The 14,144-nt window shown below is 42.1% G+C and overlaps 1 non-coding gene across 1 annotated transcript; it reads left to right on the forward strand.

Annotated features, from left to right (window-relative positions):
- Positions 1-13,137: 13,137 nt before the first annotated feature.
- trnaa-ugc (transfer RNA alanine (anticodon UGC)) lies at positions 13,138-13,209 on the forward strand. The gene has a single exon. It is a non-coding gene; the product is annotated as a tRNA-Ala (tRNA).
- Positions 13,210-14,144: the final 935 nt, after the last annotated feature.

The raw sequence follows: 14,144 nt of genomic DNA on the forward strand, positions 1-14,144 counted from the left end.
CTTCTTGATTACACCTTGCCTGAATATTGTAATCTTTTTAGTTCGCCAATACAAGGTGTCATTTTGCTTGACTTCTCACTTGAATAAATAATTAAATTTGTTTACTATCCCGTGTATACCCGTCATTAGTAAACACACAATAATATGAAGGAAATGAATCAACTTTATGATAGAGTGTTTTGCTTGAAGCTGAAAGCACATGTCTCTGCTGTTTAAAAGGTCCTGGAAGAGATTTACAGGGAGCAGGCAGAACTATAAAGGGGTGTGAAGCAGAATGAGAATGAGACTGGGAAGCTTTGGGACAAATCGATAATTGCCATTGTGCACTGGAGTGGCCTTTTAGGGGCTACACATCAAAAGACTGGTATATATAATCTAGAGGACCTCCAAGCCCATTACGGTGGGAAAACAACACCCACCTTAATGAGCTAACAGCCGACGGGGATTATTACAATGTCAGTGGACTCTGCATATACTGTAGCTCTGCTTTTTGCATTTCTCCAACGGAGGGCTTTTCATACACCCACACAGAGTAATGGTAATCACTCCCTAGAGCACCTGCATTCACTTTCACACACTCACGCCTGTAAATCCAGTAACTGATACAAATACATCCAGGGCTCAGACTAATGTGTGCACACTCCTGCACACACCCTGATTAAACACAGTCATAAGCACACATTCTAAGCTACAAAATTCTGCATTTAATTAAAATATTCATTTCCAAGTTAAAGTGGTGCAGTCTTGTATAGGCAACCCCATACTCCTCATCCATCACAAAACCCACCAGATCCCAAATGAGATGACGTTTTCAAAAGTCTTGAACAAAGGATCAGTTCAGGCCCACTGTACTTTATATTATAAATAGCAGCCCCATGAAGCATGCATTGTAGCTTTCTTTGTCAATCTAGTTTCTGACCCATCCACAGTAGACATTTAGGTAGGATTAATTAACACCTCTGCATTACTTCAGTATGAATTGAGCAGGCTACTTCCAAGACAGGCAGTCATTGTCTGGGTCCCTATGTTGCTGGAATAAATGAATTTGGGTGATGAAAGAACAAACCATGAACCATGAATTGTACCACTAGGATCATTAGGCTGTTCCCAGTCTTGCATTTAACACCACAGCCCTCGAGTGGATAAACAAAGACTAAAAACCGAGTCATGGATGAGCTTTACTTTAACAGGCCAATGATGTACCAAGGAACATTTGCTGTGTGTACACTGTGTCATTTACCTTGGTGTACGGTAGCTGATATACATGCAGAAGAAGCAATTCTGTATGAGTTATACAAAAAAATTCTATACAACATAGACAGTTAAAAACTCAGGTTTGCCATTTGATTTCTGTAATAACTTTAATAATATGTCTAGGACAACTTTGATAAGATGGTCAAGATGGCTGATGAAAATTCTCACAGTTCCAGAAAACACAGGATGTTGGGCCAACTAAACTGCACTGAATTGACGTGCAAGAAGAACAGGATGGGGGCCCCAGAATTGTGATATAAGTACAGTTTTAGTGTAAAGTGTGTAAGGCCCTGTTCACCCTTTTATTGATATTCAGTAGAATCTGAAAGTATCCAGGCTCCTTCACTTTCTGCATACTTTGCTGTGTTTAAATTAATAATAATAATCTATATATATAATTCACTAATTCCATGGCAAGCAAGACAAAGCCACGCCCGCCAAGACAGAGCCACGCCTGCCAACTCACAGAGCCACGCCTACCAACAATTCACTAAGCAGCCGACCATGGCACGCAAGACAGAGACCATGGGATACGCACGACAAAGCCACGCCCCCCAACTCACAGAGCACCAAGAAAGACTCGCTACACCTTAATGAACAAGTACTGAAACTTATCCCTACTGACGAAGTAACTTTCACCAGCGTTGACTCCATCGTCACAGATGATCCCGCAGATCGATATATAAAATTCACTAAGTCAGCCGACCATGGCAGGCAAGACACAAGACAGAGCCACGCCCGCCAACTCACAGAGTCCCGCCCTCCAACAATTCACTAAGCAGCAGTGCGCGCCGATGATTTCCGCACGTGTTCAGTCTCTCCCTGTGCATTCCCTGTGCAGTGAGCGAGCGAGCCAGAGAAAAAGAGAGAGAGAGAGAGAGGCACACACAGGCACGCAAGAGAGAGACACACACACACACAGGAGCGAGACAGACACACACACACAGGCATGCAAGAGAGAGACACACACACACAGGCATGCAAGAGAGAGAGACACACACACAGGCATGCGAGAGAGACACACACATACAGGTGCGCGAGAGAGAGACACACACACACAGGTGCGCGAGAGAGAGACACACACACACTGGCACGTGAGAGAGAGAGGGCTGGACGCATAAGGCAGAGAAGGCAGTTAAAGAATGCACCGAGCTTGATTTTGTTTTCACTTCTGTTTACAGCGATCAGTTCGTAGCGTGCATTGTTGCAATGTTACTTTTCTTGGTGGTTTATTAAATTACGGATTTTTCAAATGTTAATTTTTTTCCCTGTGCTTAAAACTCATTAAAAAATGTGTTTAGCGAGCGGTTCGTATAGCGCAAACTGTTGCTGTGTTAAGTTTTCTCTGTTGTTCAGGGTTTTCTGTTTTTACATTTAGTTTACTATTACGCTGTGCATTCTGTTATCTATATATATAATTCACTAAGTCCATGGCAAGCAAGACGCATGTAAAACAGAGCCACGCGTGTCAACTCACAGAGCCCCGCCCACCAACAATTCTCTAAGCAGCCGACCATGGCACGCACGACAGAGCCCCGCCCGCCAACTCTAACACTCCTCTCACGTCCATTACCTTCACATTGTTTTCCTTTTATTTCTGATCCCGTTCAACAACTACAGTATATGGCGACATCGACTTCTCAACTGTGACTCTGGAACAACTCAGTACGCGAGCTATATTAAGCGTCACCAACGAAGACTCGCTACACCTTAATGAACAAGTACTGAAACTTATCCCTACCGACAAAGTAACTTTCACCAGCGTTGCCTTCATCGTCACAGACGATCCTGCAGATCAAGTTTCATTCCCCGAAGAATCTCTTAACAGTCTTACTCCCACTAGCATGCCTCCGCATAAACTCAATTCACTAAGTCCATGGCAAGCAAGACGCACGCAAGACAGAGCCCTGCCCACCAACAATTCACTAAGCAGCCGACCATAGCACACAAAACAGAGCCCTGCCCGCCAACTCTAACACTCCTCCCACGTCCATTACCGTCACATAGATTTCCTTTTATTTCTGATCCCGTTCAACAACTATATGGCAACATCGACTTCTCAACTGTGACTCCAGAACAACTCAGTACGCGAGCTATATTAAGCGTCACCAATGAAGACTCGCTACACCTTAATGAACAAGTACTGAAACTTATCCCTACCAACGAAGTAACTTTCACCAGCGTTGCCTTCATCGTCACAGACGATCCTGCAGATCAAGTTTCATTCAACGAAGAATTTCTTAACTGTCTTACTCCCACTGGCATGCATCTGCATAAACTCAAAATTAAAACAGGTTCAGTCGTCATGCTTCTCAGAAACCTCATGTAAGCAAGTCTGTGATGGAACTAGACTGAGAATTACCAGCATTCACCGCAATGTACTGGAGTGTAAAACTATCGCAGCTCCTACCTCACAAACTGTCCTTATTCCCCGGATATCCCTGACCCCATCAGATTCAAATTTGCCTTTTACTTTTACACGCAGACAATTTCCTGTTAGATTGGCCTTCACAATGACAATTAATAAGGCACAGGGCCAAACTTTCAAAACGATATGCCTGTATCTGCCAAAACCAGTTTTCAGTCATGGACAATTGTATGTTGCTCTCTCCAGAGTTCCATCTTTTCATTCACTTAGTCGTATCCTCAAACCCACCCCATTTGGACAACTGTGTCATTCAGGAAGTGTTCACCCATCAATACATAATTATGCGGCGGGTTGGCTAGTAATAATAATAATTCATTACATTTATATACAGGTAGTGCTTTTCAAGGTACTCAAAGCTCTTTACACAGTGAATGGGGGGCTAATTCAGCCACTACTAATGTGCAGCATCCATCTGGATGATGTGATGGCAGCCATTATGCACCAGTACACTTACCACACATTAGCTGGTAGGTGGTGAAGGGATGAGAGATAGTTAGCCAGTTAGAGAAAGGGGATAATTAAGGGGCCAGAATGACCAGGCCATGGTGGGCAATTTAGCCAGGACATTGGGATACACTCTACTCTTTACAAAGGATGCCCAGGGATCTTTAATGACCACAGAGAGTCAGGACCTTGGTTGTATGTGTCATCCGTGGGGCGGCGACATTTTTACTGCAGAGTGTTCCTGTCAATACCCTGGGGCATTGGGCTCCACATTCAGACCACAGGGTAAGTGCCCCCCGCTGGCCTGACCAACACCTCTTCCAGCAGCAATCCAAGCTTTTCCTGGTTGGTCTCCCATCCAAGTACTGGCTGGGACCGAACATGCTTTGCTTCAGATGGATGACCTGTTCTGAAGTGCATGAGGTGTGGCTGCTGTGTTTAAATGGATACATTTGCCTTTTTTCCCATCAAGCTACACACAATAACCTATACTGACAATACTGACATCCACATTACTAACCGAGAATGCTAAACCGGATGGACGCAGGGACATCCGGCAATGGGCCGTGGACGCAAAAGACGTACTGCGCAGGCGCCCCACAAATCACCCCCCCCCCCGCAAGCAACGGGAACCGGATGGAATGCAACTTAAAATAAGAAATGAGGCGTCGCGCACAGAAAAAAGGAGTCAGACCACAGAAAAAAGGAGCACGAAACCCATTGCACACGAAACGGAACACACACAAAGATGAGGATTCAACAAGCCCCTAGCACACAAAAAAAAAGAAGCCGCGAGCACCACACAAAGCCCATTGGACATGAAACGGGACAGACTACGGACATAGCACATGAAACGTACACAAAAACGACGATTCAGACCCACGACCACAGTAACATAAATAACAAATGACACACAAAGCCCCATTTCTAAATGAACCGTCCGTATTAAACATACATCATCTCAACACGTTCACACTATGCAGCATAGGTAGATCTCATTACAATGAGGCACTATTAACCGTTCAACCGCAGAAAAGGCTCCATATTAACAGTGAGTGCGATCCTCCTTATTACTTATCCATATTTCTCACGCTCAAGAACAAACAAGTCATGAATTCACGATCACGGGTACAAAACGATACCGCTCGGATAACGGTACCAAACACAATTCACACTATGCAGCATAGGTGGATCTCATTACAATGAGGCACTATTAACCGTTCAACCGCAGAAAAGGCTCCATATTAACAGTGAGTGCGATCCTCCTTATTACTTATCCATATTTCTAGAAGAAAAAATGTCTCAGCTCCAAAAACGCAAAGCTCAACTAACACAGTTACAGAAACGAACCCAAATGGACAGACACACTGAACGTAGACGCATGCAGGGCGCGTCTCACGGTGCTGCATCGAAACAGGCACGGCTTCAAAACGAAACACCTCCCGTCTCAGACATACAGAAACGGCAGCGAGGGGACAAAATAAATAAACGCAGACGTCTACACCGCGCATCTCAAATGCCGGAAAACAAGCAGGCAAGGCTCCAAAAAGAGAAAGCTCAACTGACCGACATACAAAAACGGGCAAGGCTCAATACAAACAATGCACGCCGTAAACTACAACGGGCTTCTCACACAGCACAGGCAAATCGATTACAGCTCCAAAACAACACGTCCCAAATACTACACATGCAACAACGCGCCTCTCAAACGGCACAAGCAAAACATACACGTCACGGACATCAACGACAGACACCTGCTAAACGCTTGCGTTAGCTGACAACGCGTTCAATAATGAGTCCACTATTCAGGAAAATTCATTGGGATTAATGAATGTCATTTGCAATCATTGTCATTCACTTAACTTCCCTGAAGAAACAACTAGCAATACAAGTAATGAATTTACACGTTGTTCTCAAATGGGTCAAATTAGACTGCCTCCTTTACATTCATATCCTGAATATCCACAGAACCTTCTAACTAACGATGTACCTGAAAGTAAAAACTTTATGAACTGCATTAGATCCTACAAATCGCTATCCACTATGAACATAAACAGTAGCAACTGCACGTGACATCCGTCTTGCAAAACTGTTATTGATGAATGTACAATGTCATCCAGTCACTTACTCAACACCATTCATAAACTTCTACAAACGTTGATGAATAATAATATTCTCTTTGGAGGAAAGGTACTTTTATTAGGAGATTTTAGACAGTGCTTACCTATTGTTCCACATGCCATGCGCTCAGCTATTGTTCAGTGCACCTTAAAATACGCAGACAATTGGCATTGCTTTCAAAAGATACAGTTAGTACAAAACATGCGATGTCCACATCCAGATCATAACAATTGGTTATTACAACTGGGAGATGGTACACTCACCAATACAGATAGACCTCACCCAGATATTATTACAATTCCTCAAGCCTTTATCTGCGACGACTTAGTTACAGAGAAGCAATCTCATTAGACCAAATGCCCCTTTTAACACAACGCACTATATTATGTCCAAAAAATATTAATGTGGAAAATATAAATACACAAGTCATTGCATTACTTCCTGGAGAGACACAACTCTTTCTAAGCTCTGACAAACTTGACTCTGATCACGACAATGACCATCTTCATTGACCTTACAAGTTCTGACCTGGAATTACCTTTTACACTTAAAAGGTGTGTACAAAGAAATTTTCCAATAAACCTTTACACTGTGCCACACACTTTATTGTTTGCTTTCTATTTGCATCATCTACACCTTCACACTATTCTATATCTCATTCATACATTACGCTCTTTGTCATTTCCCAACACCAGGGGTTGGCGAGCGAAGCGAGCAGGGGGTGGAGCCCCCTAGTGTTTTCAGAAAGGCTTCCAAATGTATTAAAAGTCATAAACTGAAATTTCTCATTTTTGTAAGTATTCAGAACCTCAATTTGGTATGTTGTAGAAGCCATTTTAGCAACAATTACAGCTTTGAATCTCATCTCCTTGGGTAAGTCTGTACAAGCTTTGCAAACCTGGATTTATCCTGTTTATCCCATTCCACCTGGCAGATCCTCTCATGCTCCATTAAACTGGATGGGATGCGTCTGTAAACTGGCAACTTCAGGTCCGTCCACATATGTCCAGACGGGTCTGGGCTTTGGCTAAGTGACAGTCAGAGACTTGTCCTGAAGCCACTTCAATGTTGTCTTGGCTGTATGTTTTGGGTCATTCATTGTCATGCTGAAAGGTGAACCATTGCCCCAGTCTGAGGTCATGTGCACTCTGGAGTAGGTTTTCTTCAAGGTCCTCTCTGTATTGCTGCATTCATCCTTCCATCAATCCTGCTGCTGAAAAGCCACCCCATTGCATTCTGCTGTCACCATCATGCTGAAGCTTCAGGATAGGGATGATATTAGACACATAGTGAGCAGTGCCTGGTCTTTACCAGGCATAGTACTTGGACTTCTATTGAAAAAGTTACATTTCTGTAACATCAGGCTGGAAAATATTTTTGCTCCTGCTCTGCCATCCTCTTACTCCTTCTTTCAGAGTCATTTAAATGCTGTTTGGCAAACTCCAACTTCCAACACGTTCTCTCATCTCAGTAGAGGACTTCTGAATCTCTCTTAGAATGACCATTGGGTTCTTGGAAACCTCCCTGACCAATGGCATTCTTGCCTTGTTACTCAGTTTGTCCATCTCTAACAATAATATGGGTGATTTCAAACTTCTTTCATTTCATCATTATTAAGGTCAGCAATATTTTGATGCCCTTTCTATGATATGTGCCTCAACACAATTTGATCAATAGAGAGTTCTTTGGACTACATGACTTGTTTGTCCTGACATGCAGTGTGAATTATCCAAGCTCATATACACGGACATGTGACTTTCTAAATGATGTTCTTTCAGTTAAGTTTGCCACAAGTGGACTCCAATCAAGTTCTGGACACATCTCAAAAAGAGAATTACAGCAAACAGGATGCATCAGCACCATTTGGAGTGCCACAGCAAAGGATCTGAATACTTACAGAAATGAGAAGAAGGCTAGTTGGAGCAATGTTGGGGGGGCTGACTTATTCAGACCAATGCTATCCATCAATAATCACAATAACTGAAGTCTGAACTGCTGTGCAGGAGGCTGATGTCATCTCACCCTGGTCAGATCAAACACCTGTCAACATCAATGACAAAGAGATGGACCTTGTCTTTGCAGGTATGGCAGAGGTGGGTACGCAGTGTCTGCTGTCTTTTATTTCTATTCTGCTAGAAGTTAGTCCTCAGCCCCGTCCCATGTAAACTGGAGTTCTTAAACTGAGAAACACACAAAGAACTGCACTAATTGATGTCACTGCTTTTCTTCTCAGTACTGCTGCAGTCAGTTGTCTTGTTAGGCTGCCAAGTAATTATTGTGCTGTGCTGCGTGCCTTTAATAAATGCTCCAGGGTCAAGCTCCGAAGTCCAGCAGTTCTTTAATTCCAAAATTGCTTGATGTTTCTCTTTCAAGCTTTGTTTAGATGTTCCCACTGTTCCCACTTCAGTCTGTGGCCTATGGCCGCTCAACAGTGGGATAGCTGATGCATCTGAATCAACAATGACTGTGCAGTTTCCCCATGGCATTTCATCTCTGAACATAATGAATTAAAAATAGTATTGCGGCCTAAAGTAAAAGTAACCAGTAATAATAAAGAATTATAATTAGTTTAGCTGAGCTTTGGTAAAAGAGTGTGTTCAGATCCTGTTCTTGAGTACTGCATCTCATTCTTGTTCCTTGAAGCCTGCTGTGTCTGATGGCGTTCATTGCAGATACTGTACCAAACCATGCAGCAGATTTTGGCTGTAAATACTGTGAGAGAATAATGTACTTATCTAAGGGTAATAGGGCTATTGTGCATGAAGCACATTGATATGCTTTCCATATTAAATAGCATTTATCTTATACCTAGCAGAAAGGGTTAAGCAAACTTATTAGGAAGCCAAATAAAGGATGTGTGAGCAACAAGAAGATAAAATGTCCAAGGTAGTTCAAGAAATTGGCTGATGTCATGTCATGTACCCAGTAACTCTTAACAGACTCATTTCTATAAAAGGATAAGAGCTGAACTTAAGAGGTAGAAATTAAACTTTTATTTAAATACCCTGCTCGCTTCACTTGCCAACCCCCAGGCATGCGCTACACTCTAGCCTCTTTGCGGTTGTGTCGCTCACGTATGGGGATGCAGTTGTACAGTTTAAACAGATTTTTATTTTCATGGGAATTGTTACATGTGCATGATAAAACTATTTTATATTGCAGCGAGTAATTAACCATATTAAAAAAAGAGTAAAACATAATATTTTGAAAGTAAATTATGTTTCATGTTGCGTTAAGAGTTATTCGTTGATAATACAATTTCGTTCTGTTTGGCTTTGAAATTAACATGCAAATACATTTTAAATTTACACTTTTACTGTAAAACCTCAGTCAAAATATTTTTTGAATTAAATTTAGATAGATAGATAGATAGATAGATAGATAGATAGATAGATAGATAGATAGATAGATAGATAGATAGATACTTTATTAATCCCAATGGGAAATTCACATTCTTCAGCAGCAGCATACTGATACAATAAATAATATTAAATTAAAAAATGATAACAATGCAGGTGAAAAACAGAAAAACAGACAATAACTATGTATAATGTTGAATGTTAACGTTTACCCCTCTGGGTGGAATTAAAGAGTCGCATAGTTTGGGGGAGAAACGATCTCCTCAATCTGTCAGTGGAGCAGGACAGTGACAGCAGTCTATCGCTGAAGCTGTTCCTCTGTCTGGAGATGACACTGTTTAGTGGATGCAGTGGATTCTCCATTATTCACAGGAGCCTGCTCAGCGCCCATTGCTCTGCCACGGATGTCAAACTGTCCAGCTCCGTGCCTACAATAGAGCCTGCCTTCCTCATCAGTTTGTCCAGGCGTGAGGCGTCCCTCTTCTTAATGCTGCCTCCCCAGCACACCACCGCGTAGAAGAAGGCGCTCGCCACAACTGTCTGATGGAACATCTGCAGCATCTTATTGCAGATGTTGAAGGACGCCAGTCTTCTAAGGAGGTATAGCCGGCTTTATACTATTTATACTTTATACTACTAATTTATACTATGTTCTTGTCTAGTTGATGCTTATAAATAATTATATGTGAAAAATTATTGATGAATAAGTCTATGCAAAATGTATCTTAATTTTTCTGTATACGTCATTCTAATTTCTATTTAAATAGGCTAACATATTCAGATATGTTGAGGGTGGAAAATTGGAGCACTGCCCCGCCTCAAGCGGCACGAACTCGAGCTACGCCACTGAGCACTCGTGCCACACAACAGGTATACACTTGTTACGTGTTTTAGCTTGACATCTTTTAAATACCAGCTGCAGCAATCCTCATCCTCACTTACATTGCACTGTCTTGCTTTTACAACTTCAATAAAGTTTGGCTGATGTGAAATGACGCCATTCCTAAGACGCTGATTCAGCTTAACATTACTCATGGAACTTAGTGTGCTTGTTTTAATGACATTCATATGACAAAACCTTGACTCACAGGTTTAAGTGGATCCACACATTGTCAAAGCTAGCAAGGCCAGTTCTCCCATAGTTGGGCAGTGATGTTGATAAAGCTGAATAATCCAAAGGTCCACTGCACCCTCAGACCACAAAGACTGCTTTAATAGAAAGGACTACTGTATATCAACTACAGTATTTCCATTGTAATGACCTTGTGTCAATACACAGCATTACCTTCTTAGCTTTGGCAGTGAATTCCGACTCAGGTTTGAGGGGAAAAAGATCAATCAAAGATCTCAATAGGAATAATGGAAACCTTGAAATGTCTCTACAATGTTCTCTTTCACTTTTTGGAGAAAGTCTGTCGTGACAGGTGCAATGTGTGCTCTTGTTGATGTGCTCAAGAATACTCAAAGCCATAAGAAGTGCTGCAACCTCATTGTCATTAGGTCAGATGTGAAATTCTCTAGCCTTGTCTTGAATGTGACCCACCAAGTTGCCAACAGACTTCTCCTGCCCCTTGTAATTGTAGATTTAATGAGTTCAAGCATTTGAAAATGTCTCACAGAAAGCAGACAACTGCCATAAATTGGTTGTCCAGCTTGTGCTACAAGAAATGCAGTATCCGTTTATGTTTATACTTGTGCAGGAAGGACAATTTCCTCACAGAGTTCACAGAAATAATTTATGATCTTTCCTTTGACCTTTGGAATTTTCCACTGATATGTCAGTCAGTAGCTGGCCAAAGAGGCAATGCTGCAGGCTGGAAGTTGAGCAATGAGTCACTTATGATGACTTCTTGCCTTTAACTCTCTCTCTCTTTGCTGCCATCATTCTTGTTGAGTATGGAAGTGTAGTGTAAGTGTAGTGAAAGGCAACAGTGCTGAACAGACAGCGAGGGTTAGGGGTAGGGGTAGGGTTAAGGTTAGGGTCTACCATGCAGTGATACTTAGAAGTCAGAAATTTGCTTGGTCACCAAAGTAAGAGGAGTTCCCTTCAGCTCAACTGGATAAACTAGCGTTTTATGAGTCTGGACCCCAAATCCATGACTAGCAACGGGGCAGCGCATTGAAAGATTTTAACTGGTGACATTTGTAGGTTTAACTGGAATTCTAATGGTTGGCTTTATAGATTAGTCTGGTATTCTAACTGGTGACACCTGTAAGTTTATCTTGGGATCTAACCAGTGACATTTATAGGTTTGTCTGGTATACTAACTGGTGGCATTTAGATAGATAGATAGATAGATAGATAGATAGATAGATAGATAGATAGATAGATAGATAGATAGATAGATAGATACTTTATTAATCCCAATGGGAAATTCACATTCTTCAGCAGCAGCATACTGATACAATAAATAATATTAAATTAAAGAATGATAATGCAGGTGAAAAACAGACAACAACTTTGTATAATGTTGAATGTTAACATTTAACCCCCCGGGTGGAATTAAAGAGTCGCATAGTTTGGGGGAGAAACGATCTCCTCAATCTGTCAGTGGAGCAGGACAGTGACAGCAGTCTGTCGCTGAAGCTGCTCTTCTGTCTGGAGATGACACTGTTTAGTGGATGCAGTGGATTCTCCATAATTGATAGGAGCCTGCTGAGCGCCCTTCGCTCTGCCACAGCTGTTAAACTGTCCAGCTCCATGCCAACAATAGAGCTTGCCTTCCTCACCAGTTTGTCCAGACATGAGTCGTCTTTCCTCTTAATGCTGCCTCCCCAGCACACCACTGCGTAGAAGAGGGCACTCGCCACAACTGTCTGATAGAACATCTGCAGCATCTTATTGCAGATGTTGAAGGACGCCAGCCTTCTAAGGTAGTATAACCGGCTCTGTCCTTTCTTGCACAGCGCATCAGTATTGGCAGTCCAGTCTAATTTATCATCCAGCTGCACTCCCAGGTATTTATAGGTCTGCACCATCTGCACACAGTCACCTTTGATGATCACTGGGTCTATGAGGGGTCTGGGCCTCCTGTAGGTTTACCTGGAATTCCAACTATTAATATTTTTAGGTTTGTCTAGGTTTTCTTCCAGTGACATTTGTAGGGTGTCTGGTGTTCTAACTGGTTGTAGGGTTGTCTGGAATTCTAACTGGTGGCATTTGTAGGTGTGTCTGGAATTCTAAATGGTGACATTGATAGGTTTATCTGGGATTCTATTGGGTGACATTTTTTGGTACACTGTATTAATCTCCGAGGAGAAATTGCCTTTTCACGTGACCTTTGGGGGTCAGAGTGCAGGTTGAGCCATTGTACAGCACCCCTGGTTATTGGCCTTGCTCAAGGACTCAACATTGGTTTGTCCGAGATTCTACCTGGTGGTGGCATTTGTCAGTTTTTCTGGGATTCTAACCAATGATATCTGTAGATTAATCTGGTATTCTAAACCAGCGACATTTGTAAGTTGGTCTGGTATTGTATCCATTGTAGGTTTTTGTAGGATTCTTACCAATGACATTAGTAAGCTTGCAGTGGGGATGTAGCTCAGTGGTAGAGCGCATGCTTTGCATGTATGAGGCCCCGGGTTCAATCCCCGGCATCTCCACACTGCACTTTTAAATGTTGTATGCCTGATGCGAATTTCCCCTTGGGATTAATAAAATATCTATCTATCTATCAATCATTTTGTCTAGGATTCCAACCATTGACATTTGTAGGTTTGTTTGGCATTCTAACCTGTGATGTTTGTAGGATTGTCTGGAGTTGCTTACTTGGTCAAAGGGTATACTCAGTGCCTTATGTCTCAAAGACCCCAGATTCATGACATGCTTGTTTGTGAGAGAACATGAAATGGGCATAAGTGGGACTCTTGTGTGTTTTCCCATGGGAAGTCAGTTTGATAGCTATGTACTGTCAAAACTTTGCACATAAATAAGTCTCAGCACTTAGTTTTCTATTTTAACTTATATTATTTTAGGTGTTGGCTGATTTATTTTACTGCAAATAAGGCACAAAAAATAAGGCACAAGGCAGAATCAACACAAAACAGGGCACTCCCTCTGTCACATGGAGCCAATACAAAGTCACTGGTTAAGACGTGGGAGGAAAACTGTAGTTCTCAGGGAAAAGCTCATTCAGACATGAAAGAACCTGCAGACTTCATACAGATAGTGAGTGACCTTTCCAGCATCAGAAGTCAGGACATTGGATCTGTAAGGGTAATCTAAATTCCTCTCTCATGCCAAAAATGTGTGGTAGGGAAATCAGTGATTCTAAACTGGCTTTTGATCCTGATCAGGAGACTGCACTAGGGTACATCAAACCATCTGTCCATGAGCTGAAGCTCAAATTTTTTTGAATAAAACTTCAAGACAATGATGAGAAACAAACAGGCAAATCCAAGAATGACCAAACAAAGATGTTTAGAGCACATGAGAAGTCCATCCTGATGTTACTAAACTGAAGCAGCGGGTCAAAATGTGCCCATGGCAATCTAACATACTTGTTAGGAATTACAGTAAGCTAAAGGTGATGTCACCA

The sequence above is a fragment of the Erpetoichthys calabaricus genome, chromosome 10, assembly GCF_900747795.2.
Source record: "Erpetoichthys calabaricus chromosome 10, fErpCal1.3, whole genome shotgun sequence".
NCBI lineage: Eukaryota > Metazoa > Chordata > Cladistia > Polypteriformes > Polypteridae > Erpetoichthys > Erpetoichthys calabaricus.